The following is a 25,525-nucleotide window of genomic DNA, read 5'->3' as shown; positions in this document are numbered from 1 at the left end:
TGCTGTGACGCAGCTAACACAACCCTGGGGCTGGCTGTGGTCCATGCCGCTGGAGGGAGAGCACATCCGGGCACGGACTGGCTGAAACAGGAACACTCTTGACTTGGAACCAGAATACTTGGACATTCAACATACACCAGGAACTGAGAGCCAGCAACCCATGCTGGTCTCTGGGGTAGCCTTCCGGCCACTTTGAAAGCCCTTTCGACTGCCACTTGTAAACGGATCATGCGTGAGGACAGATGGAGACTGAAGATTCTGAAGATGTGGACAAGACACTGAAGACTTGGACGTGGCAAAGGCTGAAGACTTGGATGACGAATGCTGAAAAATGGCTTGAAGACTGAAGCATGGCTTGAAATAGGAACATGGCTTGAAGACAGATACAAGGCTTGAGACAAGACCATGGCTGGATAGAGGTCCAAACTTGACAAAGAATCAGACAAGGACCAGAAACAGGGATCCGGGTGAGGACAAGAAACTAGACAGGACAAGAGACCAGGCAAAGACTGAAGACAAGGATTCCTCCGATTGGAACAAGCTCTCTGAGGACCAAGGACAGGAACTCTAAAACTAGGAACTCGAAACAAGATTCAGGAACTCAGACTCTTGAGACTCAAACCAGTGAGGAAGGCAAAGACGGGACCACAAACCAGAACAGGATCTGAAGACTTAAGACTGAAACAGGACTCAGGAACTGGAACAAGACAATGAGACCGACAGGAAACAGGAGACCAGGAACACAGAGGACCTTGAAGATCACAGGAGACCTGAAGATCTTGTAAAGGCAAAGGCTGAGCAAACTGAAGAGCCTTTTTATAGGGCTGGCAGGAAGAACTTCATCAGGTGAGGCTGCGGGGCTTTTCCCACTACGTGCCCTTTAAATTGTGCAGTGAGGCACGTGCCTAGGGAGAGACCGGCGTGCACTGGAGTCGGCAGCGATCAGGCGACAAAAAACCCGGCACTATTGGTGGTGTTCCCCTGCCTCATGGAAGCGGCAGCGGCAATGTGCTGGGGTGGAGAGGTGGCAGTGCTTCAGTGTCTTGAGTGAGCAGCATCGGCGGCACTCCAGGCCGTGGAAACCAGGTGCAGCGGTGGCATCTCTTCCACCACGGGATGTGGCAACAAGGCAGAGGCGGCGGCAGGGTAGTGAGGCCACTCGCGGGGCCCTCCCACGAGCGGAAGCTCAACAATTTGTAATGGGAATAATAATAGGATCCCGCTTGGAAGAAAAGTATTATAGAGTATGTCCAAATTTCTACAGTGAACCCCATTTCTAAGAATATCCAGTTTTCAGGAACAATAATGCTTGTTAGTCGGCTGTCCTGCTAACCGGGCTGCTATTTTTCCTATGTTTGTTCTCCTGACATACTGACATTCTGTTAATGTGCTGCCAAGAATACAAGGTGATGCCTGGTGTGGATTTCTGAGTTGTAGCAGCAGGGACAGATCAGGTGATTAACAGCCCATTAGCTTTGTACCTGGGATGCCATTAACAATGCAGCAAGGAAGAGTAATTGCTAACACAGACCAAAAATAGTTCATCTAACCTAGAGTCTGCCATCCTACAGTAATATTGTGGAGTTTGGTATTACATTGGCAATACTGTAGATATGGCAGTTTAAGATATTATATGAATGTAGTATTCCCTGGATAATCATGTAATATTACAAAAAATTATAAATCTGCAGGAATAGCACCACTTCCCTGAAACCATTGTCTGTTTCGCTCTACTTTGTATTGTATTTTTTGGTACCACAGAATACTGACAGAGTCAGATTTAAGTACTGGACAAAGTTAGGACAAAAATTGCAAACCCCCGCCAACCTGAACGTCAGTCTGTTTGTACAATTTTGAAGTAGTGCATTTTTTGCTTAATGAATTTGCTGGAACTTCTAGAAGGGGAAATATTTTCCCAGTGAAACGTATGCAAGCAAAAACATCTGCAGAGAGCAGCATGGGACATTTGCCTCCGAGGGCTCAAGTAATGGCTCAGATAAAAATATAATGCCATGCTTTTTTTGCACATATCCTTTGCTTGCACATTTTTTTTTTTCCTGCTGAATTTTATCACTTCCAGAAGTTATAAGAAATGAAAGCCTTGGGCAAAAAGATGCACAATTTGAAAACTGTGCACACAAGCTGACTTGCAAGGTTGGCACTTGTTCCCCTCCCCCCACTTTAAATCAGACCTCTACTCTTTTGTACCTGGGAAGGAAAGATTCCTGCTTGTGGTCCAGCACTAGCTCTGCTGTGCTGGAGATGGTGGCAATACAAAATCTCACCAATTATGTGTCAGTGTAGGGACCAAGGCTTCATGGTCAAGATTCAAAATTTGTTTTCCATTTTCCAATCTAGGGTGCTTCAGCTACTCTAACACAGGTCATCTCTCAAAAGGACTATTCGCCACAAGACTAATAAGTGAAGCTATTAGCTGCTGACCCCTGTGCCCTCCCAGAACACACAAACACACATTCTCTCTCTCAACATTGTCATGAGTTTTTTTTTTCTTTTAATGTGCAATAACTTATTTTTTTTTTCTTCTTTTTAATGAGGATCTTGGAATGGAATCACCTCACAGTTCTATTAGCAATTAAAAAAGAAAAGGGAAAAAAATTGCATAAGACCTTTCTAAAAAGAGCCTCAGGAAGCAGTTACATAGGGGTGAACTGCAGAAAGGTTACAGTCAATTTGCATTTTATCCTTCAGTAATTTCAACACTTAAGGGTGCAATTAACAGCGGAATCTGGAGTTATGAAGCCATCAGCGCAGAGAGACCTGAATACTAAGAAACTGAAATATGCATTTGCCTTACTTCGCCGTCTGATTTATCAGTGATAAAACTGCAATAATGCCTACAGATTTCTATTGACCGCCTTAATGGTGCTTGACTACATTAAATGCACATTTTTTAACTTGTCTGATAGCCAAGACTTCTAAAAGGCATTTAAGTGATGGGTTTAGTGCTCATTACAGCTGGGACACTGATAAGAAGAGAGGAAAAAAGAAAGTCCTATACTATTCTAGAAGAAAAATAAATTTGGGTTTCCTCAAATTACTCAGAAGAAGCCCAGCTTTTATCTTGAAGGATCATTATTTTCTACTCTGAGAAGTGTTTTCATTTTCTGGTTTTTTTTTCCCAATCTGGTGTTCCACCAATGGATTTCACATCTGGTGCTGATTGATCATCTGTTCTTTGGGTACATAACCCCTGTTTTAAAAAATGTACACTGGCTCCCTATTACTTACCTTTCTCAATACAAAACGTTATCCTTAATCCATAAAACTTTATATAATGAGAAAATGGAATGGCACACCGCAGCACTTCACTTCCATACACCTCATAGAAACACCTGATCTGCCAGCAATGGAACTTTACCATCCCTTCTCCTAAATCAGCCCACCTCAACTCCGTTAGACAAAGAGCCTTGTCTATCGCTGGTCCACAACTGTGGAATTCTTTGCCTCAAGAACTTAGAACCGAACCTAATACCAAAATATTCTAAAAAAGGTATCAAAACTTGGCTTTTCTAACAAGCCTTTACCTAGCATCATTTCTATTTTACCTTTTTTATTTAATTTATTTTAATAACTTTACCAGATTATTAGTATTTTATGAATTTTATGCACTTTCTTTTAGTTTTTAATATTTAATTTCATTCTTAAATTATGAGAGTTTTACAGTCATGATGATAAATGAGCTTATTATGTTACAGATTTATATTTTATGATTTGACTGATTTTATTGTTTTATAATGTCTCTTTCTGATATCTGTTTTGCTTTTCTATTGAATGTTTTACCTTTTATTTGTTATGTAAACTGATGTTATATATTTCTGAACGTTGGTATATAAAACCAACCAACCAAACAAATAAATAAATATGTACATAATTTGGATCCAATGAATCTAAAAATAGAAACAGAAAAATGTGAAGGCAGAAAAAGACCATGTGGCCTATCTAATCTGCCCATCCACACCAACTACTCAGCTCTACTGTCCTTACCACTCCCTTAGCAATCCTCTGTGCTTATCACTTGCTTTCTTGAATTGATTCTGTCCTTGTCTCCACTAGCGCCTCTGGAAGGCTGTTCCATGCAACCACCACCTTCTCTGTAAAAAAAAATATTTTCTTAGACTACTCCTGAACCTACCCCTATTTACTCTCATTTCATGACCTCTCATTCCAGAGCCTTCTTTCCACTGAAAGAGGCCTGCCTTCTGTGTATTGATATCTTGTGTTATGATCCTGCTTGTGGACCTCATCCTGTGAGCAGGTCTCCACTTACCACCACCACCACTGCTGCCTCCGTGCAGGCCGACACCATTCTGCGGCAGGAGGGGCCCACGTGTCTCCCTTTGCGGCTTGTGAGCAGCCGCTGCCACCTCCGTCTTCGCAACCTTAGCACCGCCACTGCCGGGACCTTCAAGTGGCAGGAAGCCACTGCTTGTTTTTCATCTTCACAACAGCCACCGCACATCTCCTCCATCCATGCGGCAGGAAGCCGCTGCCAAATCCTTCTTTGCAGCCTAGTTCTGCTTCTCCTTCGTGGCCTATTGCCGCACCTGGGAAGCCTCCTCCTAAGCGGCAGGGAGGCGCCACCGCTGCTCGGGGCCCCTCTCTGAGTCGTGCCGTGGTTCAGGGGGCTCACGCTCTCCTATGAGCTAGCGGCCGCGTCCGTGTCAGAATCTGTAGATCGCGGTCGCAACATCTTGGAGGTATTTAAATGTCTCGCCATCCCACTTTTCCTCTAAGGTACACATGTTTAATCTTTAAGCCTTTCCTCATATGCTTTAGAATGAAGACAATGGATCATTTTGGTAGCCACCCTCTGGACCAACTCCAACCTGTTCATTTCCTTTTGAAGGTGCGATCTCAAGAATTGTACATAGAGATCTCACCAGTGACTTATACAGTGGTAATATCACCTCCTTCTTTCAGATGACCATTCCTCTCCTTATGCACCCTAATATCTTTCTGGCTTTGCCATAGTCTTATGCACCTGTTTAGCCACGTTAAGATTATCAGGCACGATCAACCCCAATCTTGTTTCATATTTAGAAGAATTTCACCCCTTATACAGTACCACTTCTTTGGGTTTTTGAGGTACAAATATATGACCCTATATTTTTTAGCTTAAAATCTTTTCTGCCAGATGATTCCTCATGCTTCACTACAACTATGAGGATGGATACTATGCTAGATCCCTCCTAATGTTTTCCACACCTTCTTGGGTGTCTACCCAGATTTTGGTATCATACACAGAAGGACAAAACTTTCCTGATAATCCTTCTGCAATATTGCTTATGAAAATATTGAAAAGAAACAGTTCAAGGACTAAGCCCTGTAGCACACCACTAGTAATATCCCTCTCCATGGAGTGAACTCCATTTACTACTGCACTTTGTTGCCTCTCACTTAACCATTTTCCAACCTAGTGTCACTTTAAGGCCTGTACCAAGGGCTCTGTTTATTTATAAGTCACCTATGTAGAATCATGTCAAATGCCTTATTTACTGTATTTATGGATTCTTATATTCTGACAAACTTCCAATGAAATTGTCCAGTGAGGATCACAAAATGACATTCACAATTATACATATTTAACATCAAGGACAATACAATTTACAAAAAAATTATCTTACTGAATTCCAGTCAAAGAAATTGATCAGATTTGTCTGATAAGACCTAACACTGATTAAACCTTGCTGCCTCAAATCTTGTAATCCATTGGATTCCAGAAACTGCACTATCCACTGTTTTAACAACGATTCCATTAATTTACACACCACAGAGGTTAGACTAACTGGCCTGTAGTTCCCAGCCTCTGCCTCCAGTCCTCCGGATCCACTGTTCCCTTAATACTGTCAGATGTATCCCATCTGGCTCCATCATTTTATCTACTTTGAATGTAGAGACCCCATAGAGCTCCACTAGATGGCCTTAGCCTAAGTCCTGGGTTAGAAGAATAGAAAAGGGGCCTACCATTCTTAACAGCACCTCTTCTGAGGCTTGCAGGAATGGTGAGCTCCTGAATGCACAAGGGGGGGGGGGGGGGGGGGGGGAATGAGAATATAGACTGGTGAGGCATTTCTGGTTAATATTTGAGGGAGCAGCATTTTTCTGTCTCCAGTTCTAGGCTTCAAGGTCAGAGACAATTGGAAAAAGGGAGAGGTTCTTACTGGCCAGTGCGCAATCTGCCTGGCAGGGTTTGCCTCAGGCTTTTGGAGAAAGTGAATTATTTTTGGGAAATCATTTTTGGAATTATTTTTTTTCACCTTTATTGTTAATCCCTGGTTCAGGATAGAGGTAAACTTGACACCATTTTTTGCGGGTGATTATAGATGTCTTGTGGTTGATGAATAACTAATAAATGATTATACTTTTTGTGCTGTTTTCTGATCCTGCTTTAAGACCATTGTGGGCAGGAGGCAGTGTGTTACCCGGGCCACTTGGTCTTAGGTGGGCCTCGCAGGGTCTCCTAGAGAGAAAGTTCAAGGGAGTGCCCACCACGAACAAGGGTGCGCGGTCGGTGTTCAGACAAGGAAGTCCAGAGGTCGCAGGATGCCAAAACAGAGTGTCCGAGTGTATAGCAAGAATCAAGGTCAGAGTCTTTGGAGTAGAGTGGTCAGCCAGGCAGGGTCGGTAGCAGAGGTCAGATCAGACGTAGTCAAGTCAAGCAGGAGGTCGGGTTCCAGGTGGCAGACGAGAGTGGACGGTGTTCCAGGCAGAGGTCAGGTCAGGCAGCGATCAAGGAGTAGTCGGAGTTCCAGGCAGAGGTCAGGGCAGGCAGCAGTCAAGAATAGTCGGAGTTCCAGGCAGAGGTCAGGGCAGGCAGCGAGCAAAGCGTAGTCAGAGTTCCAGGCAGAGGTCAGATCAGGCAGTGATCAAAGAGTAGTCAAGAATAAGCAGAGGTCAGTACCGTGAGATCAGTCCGAAGGGTACTACCAGGGATGGAGAGTCGAAGGAGCAGGAGATACTGGGACTGGAGACACAGGAGACGCTGGAACAAAGAAACTGGAACAGGAGACACAGGAAACGCAGGAAGGCAAACTTGCTATCACAAAGTGATCGACCCAATTGCCAAAGCGAGGTCCGGAGAGACAGGGCCTCGCTTACATACTAGGCAGGGATGATGTCATCACTGAGCGACCAGGCCAGGTTTCCCGTGCTTGGCATTTTAAATTGAAGGAGGTTGGCCGCACGCACGCCTAGGGGTGGGGCCGAGGAGACGCTGGATGCGGAGCCCCGGCGGGAGCTCCGCTGTGAGGTCTGCAACGTTGTCGGAGTCGGAGCGGGCTGAGGAGAGTGACGGGGACAGCTGGGACCGGCAGAGGAAGGGAGACCTGAGCTCTTGGACGGTCGGGAGAGGTGAGCAGGCCTGGCCGCAGCGCATACGCGGCCGGGAAGCGCAACACAGTGGATTAAGTGTGAGCACTGAACAGTATTCAGATATCAGTTTTCTACAATATTTAAAATTTGGTATTTGTTTTTAAAAATACTTAAAACAATGGGCTTAAAAAGTATACAGCTGAGTTAGTATAATAACTATAAAATCAACACTTTTAGCTGTCAAAAAGTATTTTCATTGTAGTGGATAAAAATTTAGAAATAAATTGGTTTTAAAATGGTCAAAAGGCTCCATCCCTACCAGGAAAGAAACCAGTGTGATGAGTTCTCTGATGCCTAGCTGACTTTGCAGAAAGGATTGGCATGAAATATAGCATGAATGGGTAAAAAAAGAGAAATTACTTACCTGCAATTATTGCCTTCGGAAGGCAGTATTTTCTGTGGATTTTCAGTTATAGGTTACATGAGGTAGTCATGTGCTACCTCAAGGGAGCCTCTCAATCTAAGAGTTCTTTGAATCTGGTTGCTAGGCAACATCAACTGCCATTAGTTTACTCTAACTGTCAGTTCTCTTTCCAAAAAGTAGCTGCAGTATAAAGATCAATAGAAACCCCAAACAACAGTATGTTCCACCTGAAAAGGCCATTGAGCATCAGCAGGATCACTGTTGCATTGACTTTATATTTATTAAGCATGGAAGTTTCAGGCTAAGCATGATAGTTTTAAAGGATCAATACATTCACAATTCAGTAATTAAATTCAATAATAAACCAGAAGGATGAAAATGTAGACACCATGATGGCGGTGACACAGGCAAATGTGAGAGGGAGGTTCTGGAAGTCAAATTTAGGCTCTTAGGTAGAAAGCTGAAATCCAGAACCTCCAGGGCAGGGCCGGTGGAAGCACTAGGCGAACTAGACCTGGGCCTAGGGCGCCGAGTATTAGGGGGCGCCGCGAGCAGTGGTATCCCAAGGGGAGCCAATGCCCCCAGGCGCAGGGAGGCTCATGCGGCTTCCAGTGGACCTCATCCCACTGTTGGCTGAGCAGTGACACGCATATAGCAGGCAGATCGGCAGAACCGTGGTGGAGCTCCCGTCACCACGGCCCAAAGAAAAAGATCGTGTTTAAACGCGCTGATGCTCCTCCTCCTTCCTGCCTGCGCAGCCCCGGAAGTAAACGTTGCCGGAGCCGCGCAGGCAGGAAGGAGGAGGAGCATCAACGCGTGCAGAAGAGGAGCAGTGTTTACAGGCCACTGCGAATCCCAAGTCGCAGCGGCCCAAGAAGAAGAAGAGGCCCGAGAAGATCAGGGCCGCTGCAGAGCCCATCCTGCGGCGACCCGCGAAGAGGAGGTCCAGAGGTGAGAGAGAGGCTGAGGGTCTGTAGAGGGTGTGTGTGTGTGTGTGTGTGCGCGCGCGCGCGTGTATGAGATGAGTTGAGAGACTGTGTGTGAGAGTGAGTTGAGAGACTGTGTGTGGGAGTGAGGACCTGAATGTTTGCAGAGACAGCCTCTGTGTGTGTGAGAGAGACAGCCTCTGTGTATGAATGATTGTATGAGAGAGAGCATGTGACAGTGAGAGCCTGTGTGTGTGTGTGTGTGTGTGTGAGTGAGAGAAAGGCATGTGAGAATAAGAACCTGACTGTGTGTTTGAGGGAAGAAGATGGAGAGAAAAGAAATAGAAAAAAAGACAATATAAAAGGAATTGGAAAAAAAATAAGAAAGGGAAGGTGGAAAAAAAACGCCTGTGACCAACCGATTAGAAAACTAAGATTAGACAGCAAAGGTAAAAAAAAATAAATTACTTTTTAGTGATTGGCACATGTAATCTTTGGGAATGTGCAAGAATAGCACTTTCTCTATGCGGATCTCACAATGTACGAGATCAGCATGGAGAAAGTGGAAGCCCACGGGGCCTACACAGAGGAGGCAGCAGAATGGGCTTCAGTGTCAGTAGCAGCAATCGGCGCCTCCCCAATAGCCATGTGGCAGCAGTGACAGCGGCAGCAGAGGAATGAGAGAGGTTCTGAGGTTGCTGGCAAAAGAACGAGAGGGGGGGCTGCCTTTAGTGTGCATGTGTATGAATGGGACTCTGCCTGGGGGTGTATGTGTGTGAATGCATGGGTGCCTGCCTGGGGGTCTGTGTGTGTGAGAATGAATGTGTGAATGACTGGGAGCTTGCCTGTGTGTGTGTGTTTGTGTGTATGTGAGGGAGCCAGTGAGTGTGAGCGCATGAGTGTGTATGAGAAAATCCAAGGGAATAAGAGTTTGTGTGTGTGTGTGGGGGGGGGGGGGGAGAGAGTGCCTTAGAGCCTGTCAGTGTCAGTGAGAGTGAGAGGTTATGGTGGATATAAGAGCATGAATGTGTATGTATGTGACAGTGTATGTGTGAGAGAGAATGGACATGCAAGTATGTGTGAGAGAGAGGATAACCTCCTAATCCTCGACAATATCAGGGTGACTGGAAATCAAGAGCTCCCACAGAAGGGGACAGCAGGGGCTCCTTAAAATTCTTATTAGTTTTAATTATTGAATGTTATTTTATATATGTGCTGTTTTGAAATATTTTATTGGTGTTTGGGAAATTGTAAAAAATGTATATGATTTTAATTAATAGAAATTCTATTTATTAGTAGTTTTAAAATATTCTTTTATTATGGTTTTACTATTATAACTTATGCTTTATGTTTCTTGATTTTATTTGTTTTATGAGGAATGGTGGTTCTATTTTTCTATTGTTAATACACGGAGTCTGGCTTCTTGGAGTTTCCATTTCAGTTTTTGTGCTCCTTCATTTTGTATTCTGTATTTGGTGCGAGACTGTCTCTGCTCTGTGTGTGTGACCGTGATGAGAGATTCTGCTAGCATGTAGTGTCTGTATAGGGATCTATAGCAATCGGGTTTGTTTTGTTTCCTCAGAAGGTGGTGTATTGGTATTCTAGGACCCAGTGTAATATTTACCCTTGCTTTTTCACAGGTTTGTTGTTTGAGTCCTTGGTGTTATTACTGTTATGTTTCGATGGGATTGCAGTATAGATTTTGAGTGTCTTTTTTTTGCGGGGTTTTATGTTCACAATGTGCCTGGCAGTGGAAGCTGTTTGTGCTGCTGTTACTGTGAGGTGACACCAGAATTTGAAAATATCTTTTACTATGATGAGCTGTAAGGGAAACATCCAAGCTCCATTGTTTGGGGGAATTTCAGTGGATGCACAGAGTTAGAGAACTGGAGGTGCAGGATTTATATTGTCATTCTGTCCCTTCCTATATATTCCAGACTTCACTCTCATAGCCATATAGAATTAGTTGAATGAGGCTATCAAATAATTTTATAGTAGTTTTACTAGAAGTGTGAAACTGGCCAGCTTTTTAAAATTACACAGAAGACCCTTTGGACTTTTTTATTAACACTTTTTTTTAAACCAATTTTAAAGCAGGATCCATGCTATAGAGGTGGATGTGATGAAGAAATGTCATTTTGGCTCCCCCCCCCAAAAAAAAAATTCTTCTGTCTAGAGATGCCACTGATTTTCTGTGACCTTAAGCATTAGTACAAGAAAGATTAAGGGGGGGATGCTGGAAAGGCAAACAAATGCATTATCCCCCGGGCGCCAGAGACCCTTGGTACACCACTGGGTGCGAACCATATGGGGCCGCAAGCGGCAGCAAAGAGGAGTAGAGATTTGGCAGGCCGCGAGCAGTGCCCAACCTGCTTGCGACTCAGAAAACCACACAGCCGGTGAGCGTGATTGAGAACAATGTAGGAGTCAAGGCCGAGACCGGGAGGGGGGGGGGGGGGGGGGGGAACGACGACAAGGGAGAAGGCTCGCCTAAGTCACCTAATCCCCTTGCACCAGCCCTGCTCCAGGGTACCATTCTCTGAAATGTTCCCTGTTCCTCGCACAGGTCCTCAGAGGCAGGCAGAGCTCCGGATTCTCAATGCATGGATGAGACGATGGTGCACGGAAGAGAGATTCAGTTTTGTTAGGAACTGGGGAACCTTTTGGGGAAGGGGGAGTCTCTTCCGAAGGGATGGGCTCCACCCTAACCAGGGTGGAACCAGACTGCTGGCACTAACCTTTAAAAAGGAGATAGAGCAGCTTTTAAACTAGAACAAAGGGGAAAGCCGACTGTCGCTAGGCGGCACACGGTTCGGAGGGAGGTATCTTCAAAGGACACTAATGATGCATTAGAATTAGGGCATCCCGAAGGTGAGGTTCCAATAATAAGAAAAGTAGTCCAAATGCCTGTAACTAAAAACTCACCTGAGCTAAAAAATTCTAACTTATCCCTATCAATTAAAAAGCAGAATGAAAATACAAACAAAAAACAAACTTTGAAATGTTTGTATGCTAATGCCAGAAGTCTAAGAAGTAAGATGGGAGCATTAGAATGTATAGCAGTGAATGATGACATAGACTTAATTGGCATCTCAGAGACATGGTAGAAGGAGGACAACCAATGGGACAGTGCTACACCGGGGTACAAATTATATCGCAATGACAGAGAGGAGCACCCGGGAGACGGTGTGGCGCTTTATGTCTGGGATGGCATAGAGTCCAACAGGATAAACATCCTGCATGAGACTAAATGCAAAATTGAATCTTTATGGGTAGAAATCCCTTGTGTGTCGGGGAAGACTATAGTGATAGGGGTATACTACCGTCCACCTGGTCAGGATGGTGAGACTGATAGTGAAATGCTAAGAGAAATTAGGGAAGCTAACCAAATTGGTAGTGCGGTAATGATGGGAAACTTCAATTACCCCAAAATTGACTGGGTAAATGCATCATCGGGACACGCTAGAGAGATAATGTTCCTGGATGGAATAAATGATAGCTTTATGGAGCAATTGGTTCAGGAACCGACGAGAGAGGGAGCAATTTTAGATCTAATTCTCAGTGGAGCACAGGATTTGGTGAGAGAGGTAACGGTGGTGGGGCCGCTTGGCAATAGTGATCATAATATGATCAAATTTCAATTAATGACTGGAAGAGAAACAGTATGCAAATCCACGGCTCTCGTGCTAAACTTTCAAAAGGGAAACTTTGATAAAAAGAGAAAAATTGTTAGAAAAAAACTGAAAGGAGCAGCTACAAAAGTAAAAAGTGTGCAAGAGGCGTGGTCATTGTTAAAAAATACCATTCTAGAAGCACAGTCCAGATGTATTCCACACATTAAGAAAGGTGGAAAGAAGGCAAAACGATTACCTGCATGGTTAAAAGGGGGAGGTGAAAGAAACTATTTTAGCCAAAAGATCTTCATTCAAAAATTGGAAGAAGGATCCAACAGAAGAAAATAAGATAATGCATAAATGTTGGCAAGTTAAATGTAAGACACTGATAAGACAGGCTAAGAAAGAATTTGAAAAGAAGTTGGTCGTAGATGCAAAAACTAACAATAAAAACTTTTAAAAAATATATCCGAAGCAGAAAGCCAACGAGGGAATTGGTTGGACCGTTAGATGATTGAAGAGTTAAAGGGGCACTTAGGGAAGATAAGGTCATCACAGAAAGATTAAACAATTTCTTTGCTTCGGTGTTTACTGAAGAAGATGTTGGGGAGATACTCGTTCCGGAGACTGTTTTCAAGGGTGATGATTCAGATGAACTGCACCAAATCACGGTGAACCTGGAAGTTGTGGTAGACCTGATTGACAAACTGAAGAGTAGTAAATCACCTGGATCAAATAGTGTACACCCCAGGTTCTGAAAGAACTAAAAAATGAAATTTCAGACCTATTTCAGTTAATTTGAAACTTATCATTAAAATCATCAGTTATAGCTGAAGATTGGAAGATGGGCAATATAACCCTGATATTTAAAAAGGGCTCCAGGAGTGATTCGGGAAACTATAGACTGGTGAGCCTGAGTTCAGTGCCAGGAAAAATTGTGGAAACTGTTATAAAGAATAAAATCACAAAACATTTAGATAGACATAGTTTAATAGGACACAGCCAACATGGATTTACCCAAGAGAGGTCTTGCCTCACAAATCTCCTACATATTTTTGAAAGGGTTAATAAACTTGTGGACCATGGTGAATTAGTAGATGTAGTGTATTTGGATTTTCAGAAGGCGTTCAACAAAGTCCCACATGAGAGGCTTATAAGAAAACTAAACAGTCATGAGATAGGAGGCAATGTCCTTTTGTGTATTGCAAGCTGGTTAAAAGTCAGGAAACAGAGAGTAGGATTAAATGGTCAGTTTTCACAGTGGAAAAAGGTAAACAGTGGAGTGCCTCGGGGATCTATACTTGGACAGGTGCTTTTTAATATATTTATAAATGATTTGCAAAGGGGTACAATGAGTGAGGTGATCACATTTGTGGATGACACAACATTATGCAGAGTAGTTAAATCTCAAGCAGACAGTGATAAATTGCAGGACAACATTGCGACACTGGAAGATTGAGCTTCTAAATGGCAGATGAAATTTAACGTGGACAAGTGCAAAGTGATGCATATAGGGAAAAATAACCCTTGCTGTGGTTACACAATGTTAGGTTCTATCTTAGGAGTTAGCACCCAGGAAACAGATCTAGGCGCCATAGTGAATAATACATTGAAATCATAGGCTCATTGTGCTAGGACGATCAAAATGCAAACAGAATGTTAGGAATTATTAAGGAGGGAATGGCAAATAAAATAATAGATTTCATAATGGCTCTGTATCGCTCCATGGTGAGACCACATCTTGAATACTGTGTGCAGTTCTGGTCACTGCATCTCAAAAAAGGATATAGCTGTACTGGAGAAAGTGCAGAGAAGGGCGACCAAAATGATAAGGGGCATGGAACAGCTGCCCTGTGCCCTGTGAGGAAAGGCTTAGGAAGTTTGGAGAAAAGACAATTGAGGGGGGATATGATAGAGGTCAACAAAATCTTGAAAGGACTTGAACAAGTTAATGTAAACCGGTTTTTTACTCTCTCAGATAATAGAAGGACTAGGGGGCACTTCATGAAGTTAGCAAATAGCTCATTTACAACAAATCAAAGAAAATTATTTTTCACTCAGTGCATAGTGAAGCTCTGGAATTCATTGCCAGAGGATGTGGTTACAGCAGTTAGTGTAACTGGGTTTAAAAAAGGTTTGGATAAGTTCCTAGAGGAAAAATCCATAAACTGCTATTAATTATTAAGCAATAGTAGCTTGAGATTTATTTAATGTTTGGGTACTTGCCAGGTACTTGTGACTTGGATTGGCCACTGGGCTTGATGACCCTTGGTCTGACCCAGTATAGCAACTCTTATGTTCTTTTGTTCTTATGTACTTTTCATGCATTCAGAGAGAAAAAACAACAATAGAGTTCACACAGGAAACAGAAATTAATTACCAAAAATTACCAATGAAAATTACCAATAAAAATAGAGTGCAATCAATAGCTAAAAGGTGAATTCCAACATGTTTCAGCCAGTGAAAGCCTGTCTCAAGGAAGTACGGGACCAGAGTATGATTTATGATACTGAAACATCAACAAAAAAGAAAGCCCATCTATTGGAGAGGTTAAACAATGATCAATATCCAGAGACTAGAAACCAACCAAATTATATAGCAGTGCCATCAAAACAAGAGAAGCATGAGAAAATCAATCCATTTGCCCTTACTTCCACTTTTTAATCATAGGCAATTCCACTCTTTTTGCATGCAACCTGTTTTTTAAGAAATTTTTTAAATTGCAGTAAAAATAAATTCTTAAATATCCATATCCAAGAGCATATCTGTAAATCTACACACAGAAAATTATTCCTGCTATTACTGGCATCAGTAGCATGGGATCTTCTTGGTGTTTGGGTACTTGCCAGGTTCTTGTGGCCTGGTTTGGCTTCTGTTGGAAACAGGATGCTGGGCTTGATAGACCCTTGGTCTGACCCAGCATGGCAATTTCTATGTACTTATGTGTAAACATATATGGGGACAACCCACAAATTTGCAAAGTGAACTTATACATATAAGTCCACTTTAAAAATTCAGGCTAAAATCTGTGCAGACTGTTTTTTTTTTAACTTTATTTATACCAATTTCAGTTTAACAACCAAGTAATACATTTGTTGAGCAACAACATGTGATGAGAGAAATACTTAAATGCAATAATAATAATACCATGAAAATATTATAAACTTCCATATCATGTCCGTCTATAAAATAAGAGAGATCCTTTCCCAATACAAGGAAAATATTTAGATGAAGAAAAAAAAGGAAAACTATGCTGAAAAACCCCATTCCTCTAACAAAAGTCTATCAATTAGGTGAAGAGGAAGCTGCAGGATCTGGGAGCCTAGATTTATTCTCTTATGCTGCCTCTCATTCAAAAAAACTCACCAGCTGGGGAGGGTCAAAGAAAACATATTTAACCCCCTTATGTTTAACTATACATTTGTAAAGAAAACTGAGTCAGAATAATGCCCCTAGATATATAAAACATCAGGTCATAACAATAAAAATCTTTTCATTTTTGCTTGGGTCGCTTTAGAAATATCTGGATATATACTGTACATATTTTTAACCATTGAAATAAAGTCTCTCCATTGCAAAAAAATAATTTCAAAATATAATCACGATCTGAGTCTAAAGCTAAAATCACAGTAGTCAAATTAGAAACATCCAAAGAAACTTGAGGTGAATCCCCATCTTGTGAGGCATTTTCAGATGGCAAACAAAATGCCTTAAGATATGGGGGAATAAGGTTTTCAGGAATTCTCAATACCTACAGGAAACATATTCTCAGTATTTCTATAGGAGATGCCTGTTGTTTCTTTGGAAAATTAGTAAGCCGGAAATTCTGTCATCTATATTTTCAACCTTATTAATTAGGAAGAGGTAATCTTTAGGCAAAGACCCCGTGGAGTCCCTTTTCGCGTGCGATATCTAAAGTGGGGCGGAGTCCGCACCAGAAGGGGAGGAGTCGGGGCAGCCTCGGGGCGGACTCCGCGACGACTTTGCTGACGGCGAAAGGTAAGAATCCTTATCGCCGCCAGTATCGCGCCCAATAGCGCCACCTTTCACGGTGGCGCTATTGGTGCGAAAGCCGGCAGCGATAGCACCGCGGAGGTGCAATCACTGCCGGCTTTTGCAGGCCCGCCCCCCGTTACTGCCGGATTTTCTAATCTGCACAGACTTCAGTCTGCACAGACTTTAGCTCTACATGTGCTGTTATAAAATTACCCTCTAGAAAGATACATTTGAGCTAATATAGTTGTGCAATTGTTGCTCATTTCTTGTTAGCCATGGAAGAGGAAGTTTCCTTGGTATCTGCAGAAGTTTACTATTTTTATCCTCGTTAGTTTACATCTGCAAAAATAGAAATCTGCAAAAATAGAATAATGATGTGTATGTAACATATGCAGCTAGTCTTAGGTGAAAAAGCAACTTGTTCTTTATTTCTAAAATTTTCCTTCATACAGATTTGTCATTCCAGCCATCTTGGGAGACACACCTGCCAATAACCCCTACCCGGTAGAGAGACATCAACTCGATCATGCCAGTAACAACTTTTCTAAAGGAACAGTTTTATCTTGCTATCACCACTTGGCAGCAACATTAACATACATTACACTATCAGCATGAGAACTGGATGAGGTAATAACAAATCTGACTGGTCTGTGTTCTATTATTGCTGCACCTGCATAAAGAGTTACAAAAAACCTACAAAAGGTACTTTTACAGAGCGAAAGAGAAGAACGCTTTTCCGCATCTTGCTAGCTCACAGACTGACAGTTGGAGCCAACTGCTGGTAGGGAACGGTTGCCTGGCAACCAGATTCAAAGCTTTTGAACCCCATAGCTCTGAATGCTCCTTCCAGGCCACTAGTGACAGATCTTGTGGACTCCAAATATGAACCCATGCACAACATTTACTTTGGAGAACACCTTTTACAATTAAAACTGTGCCACAATCTTCACAAGCTGGTGGATCCTCCCCCACTTGAAAGATGCCAGGGGCACTGTGACGACCTAGTGGTATCCCCTGTATAAGGCACCATTTCATCCGCCAGGTTGGCTGTGGCATCTCTCTCTTTCCCTCCACACTGTTTGATGAACTGAGCTCTTGGCCGACTGGAGTCTGAGCAGCTCGACTCATGCCCCTAAGCTGTAGTATATTTCAAGCCTGAAATGCTAGCTCTCCAGACGTCGTTTGCATTTGGCCCTTTTCCAAATAAAATCATTCTTTGGAGAAGACAAGAACATGCAAAAGAAATATTGCACCTTGTAGGAGGGAGTAATGGGCATGGGGAATAGAAAGAATGAATCAGAAAAGAATTAGGTGTTCTAGTACACAAGGGTTTTAAAAATGTCCCTGTTCTACAGTGCCTATTTTGCAGAAGAAAGAAAGAATTAATTCTTTCTTTGCGTTCTACATTGAACAGGCAGATATTACGAAAAGCAGATGCCAAACCAGCATGGCCAACAAGCCAAGCCCAAGCTGGTGCTAGAAATGCTTAGCAATTTTTCGAAATGCTGCCATCTGCTACATTTTAGATTCATGCAACAATCCTTATTACTGCCAGTCTGCATAGTTCTATGTAAATAAATCTGCACTCAAGGAATGCACAATTTGAGAGCAATTTTATAACAATCCACGTAAATTATGCAATGCCAGAGCACACAAGTTATACCAATTTTCAAAGCAAATTTATGCACATAAATTCACTTTGAAAATTATCCCTAAGAACATACACAGACTGATCTGCACAGAGTTACACCTGCTCTTTGCTGGGCATAACTTGTGTGTTTTAATTCAAATGCATAGTTTTTAAAATCCAAAGTATGCATGTAAACACCTACTCTGCAACCCCCACCTCGAGCTCCTATTTTTTTGTGCACACAAAAGTATGAATGAAATCAGATTACATGCATACTTTTATTCACACAACCCCCATGCAACTTAATAATGAGTCATTTACATGCATAAACCTGTGATTTATGTATGCAAATAGTTTTGAAAATTACCTCCCTTTATGTCTGAGTAAGTTGGCTTATACAGAACCCAACAATGGACATATCCCGTTAGCTGTAGAGAATATATACCTGGGTGCCTCTCCCCAGCTTGCCTGTCTGATTATTATTATTTACATTTGGCATCCACTAACCAACAAGGCTCAAGGCGAAGAACACATGAACCTTAACTTACAATAAAAACACTATCAAAGATAGAAATATGGCTAAAATATACTAACAAATATAAATCCATACCAAGGACATTACAAAGACACACCAGATTCATACAAAATTATACCCTCAAGGGACCATTGAATTAGTATGGTTGCCCTCACTAACACCACCTTCTCTCCAAATCTAGAGGAGCACTGTGCCTTTAAATTCTCTCTCACTTAACTTGTATAAGACACATGACTCTGTTTTCTGTATCTTTCCTTCCCCTCCACTCCTCATTGCAATTTGCTCAGAGAATTCTCTCTTTCTTTCTGTTGTTCAATCTGATTAATTTGATAGCATCTGCCAGCTTTCATTCTGTAGAATGTGGAGTTAAAGGGGGTATGGGAAGAGATGAGTACTTGCTTTAAATGTATGGTTTTATTGCCACCTCCATATTTCCCCAGCTAGTGTCACTGAATGCAATGGAATTGGAGCAGGCACATTCAACTGAGGCAATGGTGCTGGTTTCAAAATGCTACATCTGTGAACCTTAACCAACTGATAAAATGATCCATCTCCCTCCCTTGAAAGATTTTGCAAATCCATGCTCACTAGCTTTTTGATCCCCTGGTGCAGACTTTGGAGTCCATATACTATCTAAAGTATGTTAATGCTATCAAAAGGCTTTATGCCACGCACAGCAACGCTGGCCTCCAGGAAGCGAAGCAGGACTCAGCTGACCCGTGGCTGGACACCAATGCTCCTGCAACCTTCTGATGCGCCCCTAGGTGCATGTGCGCCGAACTTGGGCACATTTAAAGGGCCTGTGGTGGGAAAACACCCGCATCTCCCTCAGATGACATCACATGCCTAGCCCTATAAAGGGCTTTCTCTGCCTCTTCCTCACTGCCTCAGCAATGGGTCGACTACCATCCAGGTGGTCTGAGTTGCTGCTTCGGTGCCTTGCTTCTTCATCTTCAGCTTCGTCCAGCCCTGTCTCGCCTCTCCTTCTTCAGCCTTGTCCAGCCTTAGCTCGCCTCTTTGTCTTCAGCTTCGTCCAGCCTTGCCTCTTCATCCTCAGCCATGCCTCCTCATCTTCTGTCTTTCCCTGCCTTTCACAGCTCCAGTCCTGCCATGCCCTCCTTGGACTGACCCCACGGTTCTGACCTGTGACCTGACCTTCCTTGTCTGCCGCCTGCCTTGACCACAGCCTGACTACAGAACCTCTCTTCACCCTCGCCAGAGACAATCACCTAAGACCTATCCCCCAGAATCCAAAGGGAAAGGGGCTGATATAGGCGAAGCTCCAGTCAAGTCTCTGCATCGTCTTTCACCTGTTGGACCTCATTCCAACTCTAGGGTCCACAACTCTAAAACAAGGGTTAATGAATATTAAATGGTATCGCAAGCAGTTAATGAGCACAAGCTAGTTCAGGCACATTGACAGCACTGTTACCACACAGACACTAGCTTGTAATAATTTTAATACAAAATCTATGCTATTGAAGCAATGATATGCACAATAACTAATTTCCTTTTATTGTGGTGAAAAAGTATGCGAGCAAAATGCTTCGCAGATGCATCAATGCAAAAAAACTTAACCACATCTCAGGGAGGTGTGGTTATTTATTTACAATTTTTTTACTATACCACTTTCCTCAAATACATCAATTGAAAGCAGTTAACAAAATGATTCTATGCACATAAAAATAACATACAGCATAAAACATAAAAACATCACTTATAAAATAAACAATAATGAAAGAGTCTCATGAAGCCTTTTATTGCATAGTAAACACTATCCCAACCAGAGGTTTAACTAGAATAAAAGAATTCAGGATCCAAAGGCCTGCATAAAATAATACACAGACTCCTGGGTTTTTTTTTTACCAGGAGGTGGTGTGCTTGTTTGGGTCGTAGTGACCCTTTAAGATGATGGTGTGCCCAGGCAAAGGGGGGCTCCACTGCATGTTGTCCTTGTTTCCCTGTGATATTTTTTCTTGCAGAGATTTTCCAAGAGAAAAAAAATCGCAGGGAAAAACCAATGTGCTCTTTTGCCGTGGAAGAGTCAAATATCATGGGAACAACCTCCCAAAACATTTTACCCTCCCTCACAATAAAATCCTCTTAGCTGGAGAAATGGTGCTGAGAGGGAGATTTTTGACCTCTGCATTGACACTCCTTAATGGCTGATGCTAGCACACTTCAGTATAAAAGAGGGCTTATGTGCATAGCTCCTTAAGCGTATCACACGTGAAAAAACGCTATTTATCGCATAATATACCCTTATCACAGTGATATCACACAATATTTTGGTCAAAAACCCACTCCATAATGAAATGAGCTGCTTTACATGTATAACATTTTCAAACCCATGCAAAGCAGCTCATCCATACCTAATTTCAGGCACGGAAAAAGGCAGCCCAGCAGGGGAAAAAAAGAATTTGTCATATAGTGACACTCCACCCCCTTCCCAAAGTCAATATACTCAAGCCATACCTTCCATTCCCCCCCACCCCCGCCAGACCTCTCCTTCTTACATATAGCAGACTCCCTGGTGGTCCAGTGGATCCACCCACTCTCTACCTACAACAGACTCCCAGGTGGTTTAGTGGACCACCCTAAGATGCCCCCATTTTCTTAAAAAGTCACCCTGGTGGTCAAATGGGGGTCCAGATTGACCCCTAGGCTCCAAGTCCAGGTGGTAGCCATTTATCAAAATGGCACCACAGAGCCTTTGCCCCTTTTATGGATGTTCTCCAGGGCCTTTACTGTACCATTAAGGTGACTTTTTAAGATAAGGGGGACCATGGGATAAGGCCAATAGATCACTAGGGAGTCTGGTGTATGTAAGGGTGGGTGGAGGGTCCACTAGACCACGAGGGATTTTGATGTATGTAAGGAGCTGATCTGGGGGTTAGGGGTGCTGCTACTGGGGGTTGAGAGATTATGGATTGGGGGAGTTGCTTGATGGGGGTTGACTTTGGTTGAAAGGGGAGGGTTTGGGAAGGGGTAAGGTGTTGCTACATGACAATAAATTATTTTTTAAACATTTTCCCTCCTGGATCACCACAAACAGGGGTCTACCCAGACCCCAGGAGGGGGATTTGACACAAGGGAGAGGAAGTTATTTTAAGGTGATGCCAGCCCCATGTGAAGGGGGTGCCATTGCCCACTTTTTCTATTTTTGCATATTTTTTCTCTTGAAGTTTTTTCATGAGAAAACATATCGCTGGGAAGTTGCCATGATTTTTTTGGGGGGGAGGGAATACCATTGGAAACACCCCTTTCATCACCCCCATGGTATTTGTCCCCTCCTGTGATAAACTATCGTGGCGAAGTAAATTACCCCCTAAATTAGTGGGGCATATCTTTTCTGAGGAATAGAGGTGAAATACACCGTGCCAATTTGGTAGTAGATACAGCTAGTATCACCAAAAACACTACAGTAGAAAGAATAATGATGCACACTAAAGCAGCAACTCAGACAACAGTAATTAATGGCCCAATGAAGGTTAAAATACAGGGGATTTCACTGAAACTGAATATTTTTCTTACTCCAAGAGAGAACAGTACCTCACATGGTTAAGGTTCCCGAGTTCTATGGTGGAGCTGCATAGAAGAAAACTCACTACTGAATGAATCTAGAAACTCACATCCAATGAAATGATCCCACTATATGAGAACCTTTAGCAGAAGATGGAGAGCTGAAACTCAGGGCTAGGCAGATGTAGGGGCTGAGTTTCCCTTTCATCTCAATTGAAGGCAATACCTCCAGGTTTTAGTTGAAATCTACTGGGGGACAAAACAGCAGAAGCTTAAAAGAACATTTTTTATATTGTGTGCTCCATACCGAAAGATATACAGTGGTGAAAAAAACGTTTGTGAACCCCAAGTTCTTACCATGATATCCTTGTTTAATTAGAATAATTATTTTCTTATGCAATAAAAAAGGATGTAATTAAACAATTCCATGTTTCTTGAGACACAATAAAATACTAAATAAGAACAATAAGACTAATTCAGAATCAGTGTGTGTGAGACAGTAAAATGCTAGTTTTCTTAGCACAATTAACTGGCCAATTAGAATCAGGTGTTTAAATAATACAAGTAATAGGAAGAAGTAAACCATCCTGCAGAATAAATCTGCATGATTGAGTTTGGCCATCCTGTCCTATATAAAAGTCCAAAAGATTCTGAGTTTGGTCTTCTCCATAAAAATCAGTGGGAACTTACCATGCCACAATCATAGGACCAATTAGCTGGCTATTTAGCTGGATAAATAGTTAACCGGTTAAGTGGCATTTGCTAAACACTGCCAAATATTCAAACAGCACTATGTGGCTGAATAAGTCCGAACCTATCTAACTGCTGAATATTGAGCTTTTAGCGTTTAATCATGTTGTTGAATAATCAAAATATATGCTTTTTGTCTGAGTTATTTATTCAGTTGGGTTATCGCTCTCTGTGATCAGGATCTAATCATGTTTTGAGTATCAAGTATGCTAAAATACTGACCATCCTAGGGGACCACAAACTTTTTCTCAGCACTGTATAAGTGTATAGTGTTCCACCGGCATGCATGTCGACCCTTGAAACCTCTTACAAGGCATAATGGGGGCAGGGCGAGAGGATTTCAGTGAAAGCTCATTAATTGCAAACTCCTGCTGTCCATCCCTGCAGAATCGGGCAGAGAAACCCTAATGCTGCCTATTATTGTCTGTGGTAAGAATATCAAACTAAAGAAGCAGAGAAAGACGCTAAGCACCCACTTCATCAAAAATATCTTCAGCTGCAGCAATTTTCCTACTTTCCAGATGCTAATTTTACACTCCAATTAGAACTTGTTCCTTTTTCATTTTAATAAAAATGTAAGCATGCGGAAACGCAGCGGTACTACTGCAGGAGAGGGAGATCTGTAATAATTAAAAAGGGCCTTTCATCAGGCTGTTTTCCTAATGCTTTGTCATATCAACATGCAATCCCCCCTCCTCTTCTGTTCCAACCCCCTGAGGCAGCATTTACATTTCTTAATAACCCCTCATTAATATTCATGACGTGGGGAGGGCTATAATGGCTGAGCGCGCAACACTAATTCAATTTCGGCAAGGCTCCGTGTGTTTAGTTAATCACCGAGGGACACGGGTTACTCAGTACAATTATTTATTCGGAATTAGATCCTGAAGCATCGGGATTGAAAAGTAAACTGCTGTAAGAACAAAATGTAAACCCCTCTACTCTTCCCTCTCTCTCCTTCCCTCTGTCGTGTCTCTTCTTCTGATGCGCCTGCTTTTTCCTCTTTTTCTCTTCTTCTTGTGGCCTCATTTCCCCTTCTTCCTTCTCATCCCCTACTTCTGCTATCTATCTCTGCTTCCTCTCTTCAGAATTCCTGCCCTCTCATTTTTTTCCATAGCTCTTGGAAGAGAGCTGTCCTTAAAGCACAGTTCCTAGTTAGAGTCCTCAAAAAATTAAATTGCTTTTAAGTTCTAATAGTTATTCCTGTATCTCCATCCGTTTTAGGCGTGTTCCTTCTGTACAAAGTGTCTGTGGTCGCTGTAGCTATCCAGTTACAGTTTAATGTGTGCATGCATCGGGTCTGTCCTGCTGCATTGGCTTCTGTCTCTGGTGCCATATGGTTAGCTCTGTGGCCAGCAGCACCCCTCTCCCCTGGTGCAACCTCTGGTATAAGAACATAAGAACAGAAGAACATAAGAAAATGCCATACTGGGTCAGACCAAGGGTCCATCAAGCCCAGCATCCTGTTTCCAACAGTGGCCAATCCAGGCCATAAGAACCTGGCAAGTACCCAAAAACTAAGTCTATTCCATGTTACCATTGCTAATGACAGTGGCTATTCTCTAAGTGAACTTAATAACAGGTAATGGACTTCTCCTCCAAGAACGTATCCAATCCTTTTTTAAACACAGTTATACTAACTGCACTAACCACATCCTCTGGCAACAAATTCCAGAGTTTAATTGTGCGTTGAGTAAAAAAGAACTTTCTCCGATTAGTTTTAAATGTGCCCCATGCTAACTTCATGGAGTGCCCCCTAGTCTTTCTACTATCCGAAAGAGTAAATAACCGATTCACATCTACCCGTTCTAGACCTCTCATGATTTTAAACACCTCTATCATATCCCCCCCTCAGCTGTCTCTTCTCCAAGCTGAAAAGTCCTAACCTCTTTAGTCTTTCCTCATAGGGGAACTGTTCCATTCCCCTTATCATTTTGGTAGCCCTTCTCTGTACCTTCTCCATCGCAATTATATCTTTTTTGAGATGCGGCGACCAGAATTGTACACAGTATTCAAGGTGCGGTCTCACCATGGAGCGATACAGAGGCATTATGACATTTTCCATTTTATTCATCATTCCTTTTCTAATAATTCCCAACATTCTGTTTGCTTTTTTGACTGCCACAGCACACTGCACCGACGATTTCAATGTGTTATCCACTATGACACCTAGATCTCTTTCTTGGGTAGTAGCACCTAATATGGAACCTAACATTGTGTAACTATAGCATGGGTTATTTTTCCCTATATGCATCACCTTGCACTTATCCACATTATATTTCATCTGCCATTTGGATGCCCAATTTTCCAGTCTCACAAGGTCTTCCTGCAATTTATCACAATCTGCTTGTGATTTAACTACTCTGAACAATTTTGTGTCATCTGCAGATTTGATTATCTCACTCGTCGTATTTCTTTCCAGATCATTTATAAATATATTGAACAGTAAGGGTCCCAATACAGATCCCTGAGGCACCCCACTGCCCACTCCCTTCCACTGAGAAAATTGCCCATTTAATCCCACTCCTTTTCCTGTCTTTTAGCCAGTTTGCAATCCACGAAAGGACATCGCCACCTATCCCATGACTTTTTACTTTTCCTAGAAGCCTCTCATGAGGAACTTTGTCAAGCGCCTATTCCTACACAGGATGGGGACTGCCAACTACCATGAAATTCTGGATGTCCAACAAGGACAGAATACTGGTGAAGTCCTCCAAAGCACAAGCCCAGACCTGCCAATATTTTATCTGTGAAAGTAGGTCACAGATAGAAAGATGCACCCAGAAGGTATTATTT

General features: G+C 42.5%; 1 long non-coding RNA gene across 1 annotated transcript in view; it reads left to right on the top strand.

The window, feature by feature from the left end:
* The first annotated feature begins 7,249 nt into the window (after positions 1-7,249).
* The window catches only part of LOC115097268, a 38,961-nt gene continuing 20,685 nt past the window's right edge, over positions 7,250-25,525 (top strand). Inside the window, exons 1-2 of the long non-coding RNA XR_003858250.1 lie at positions 7,250-7,371; positions 16,745-16,919. This is a non-coding gene — a long non-coding RNA (uncharacterized LOC115097268). The remainder of the gene's footprint in view (positions 7,372-16,744; positions 16,920-25,525) is intronic.

This window comes from Rhinatrema bivittatum, chromosome 8 (assembly GCF_901001135.1).
Source record: "Rhinatrema bivittatum chromosome 8, aRhiBiv1.1, whole genome shotgun sequence".
Lineage (NCBI taxonomy): Eukaryota > Metazoa > Chordata > Amphibia > Gymnophiona > Rhinatrematidae > Rhinatrema > Rhinatrema bivittatum.
The sequence above is the reverse complement of the archived record's forward strand: the minus strand, read 5'-3'. Positions and strand labels throughout refer to the sequence as shown.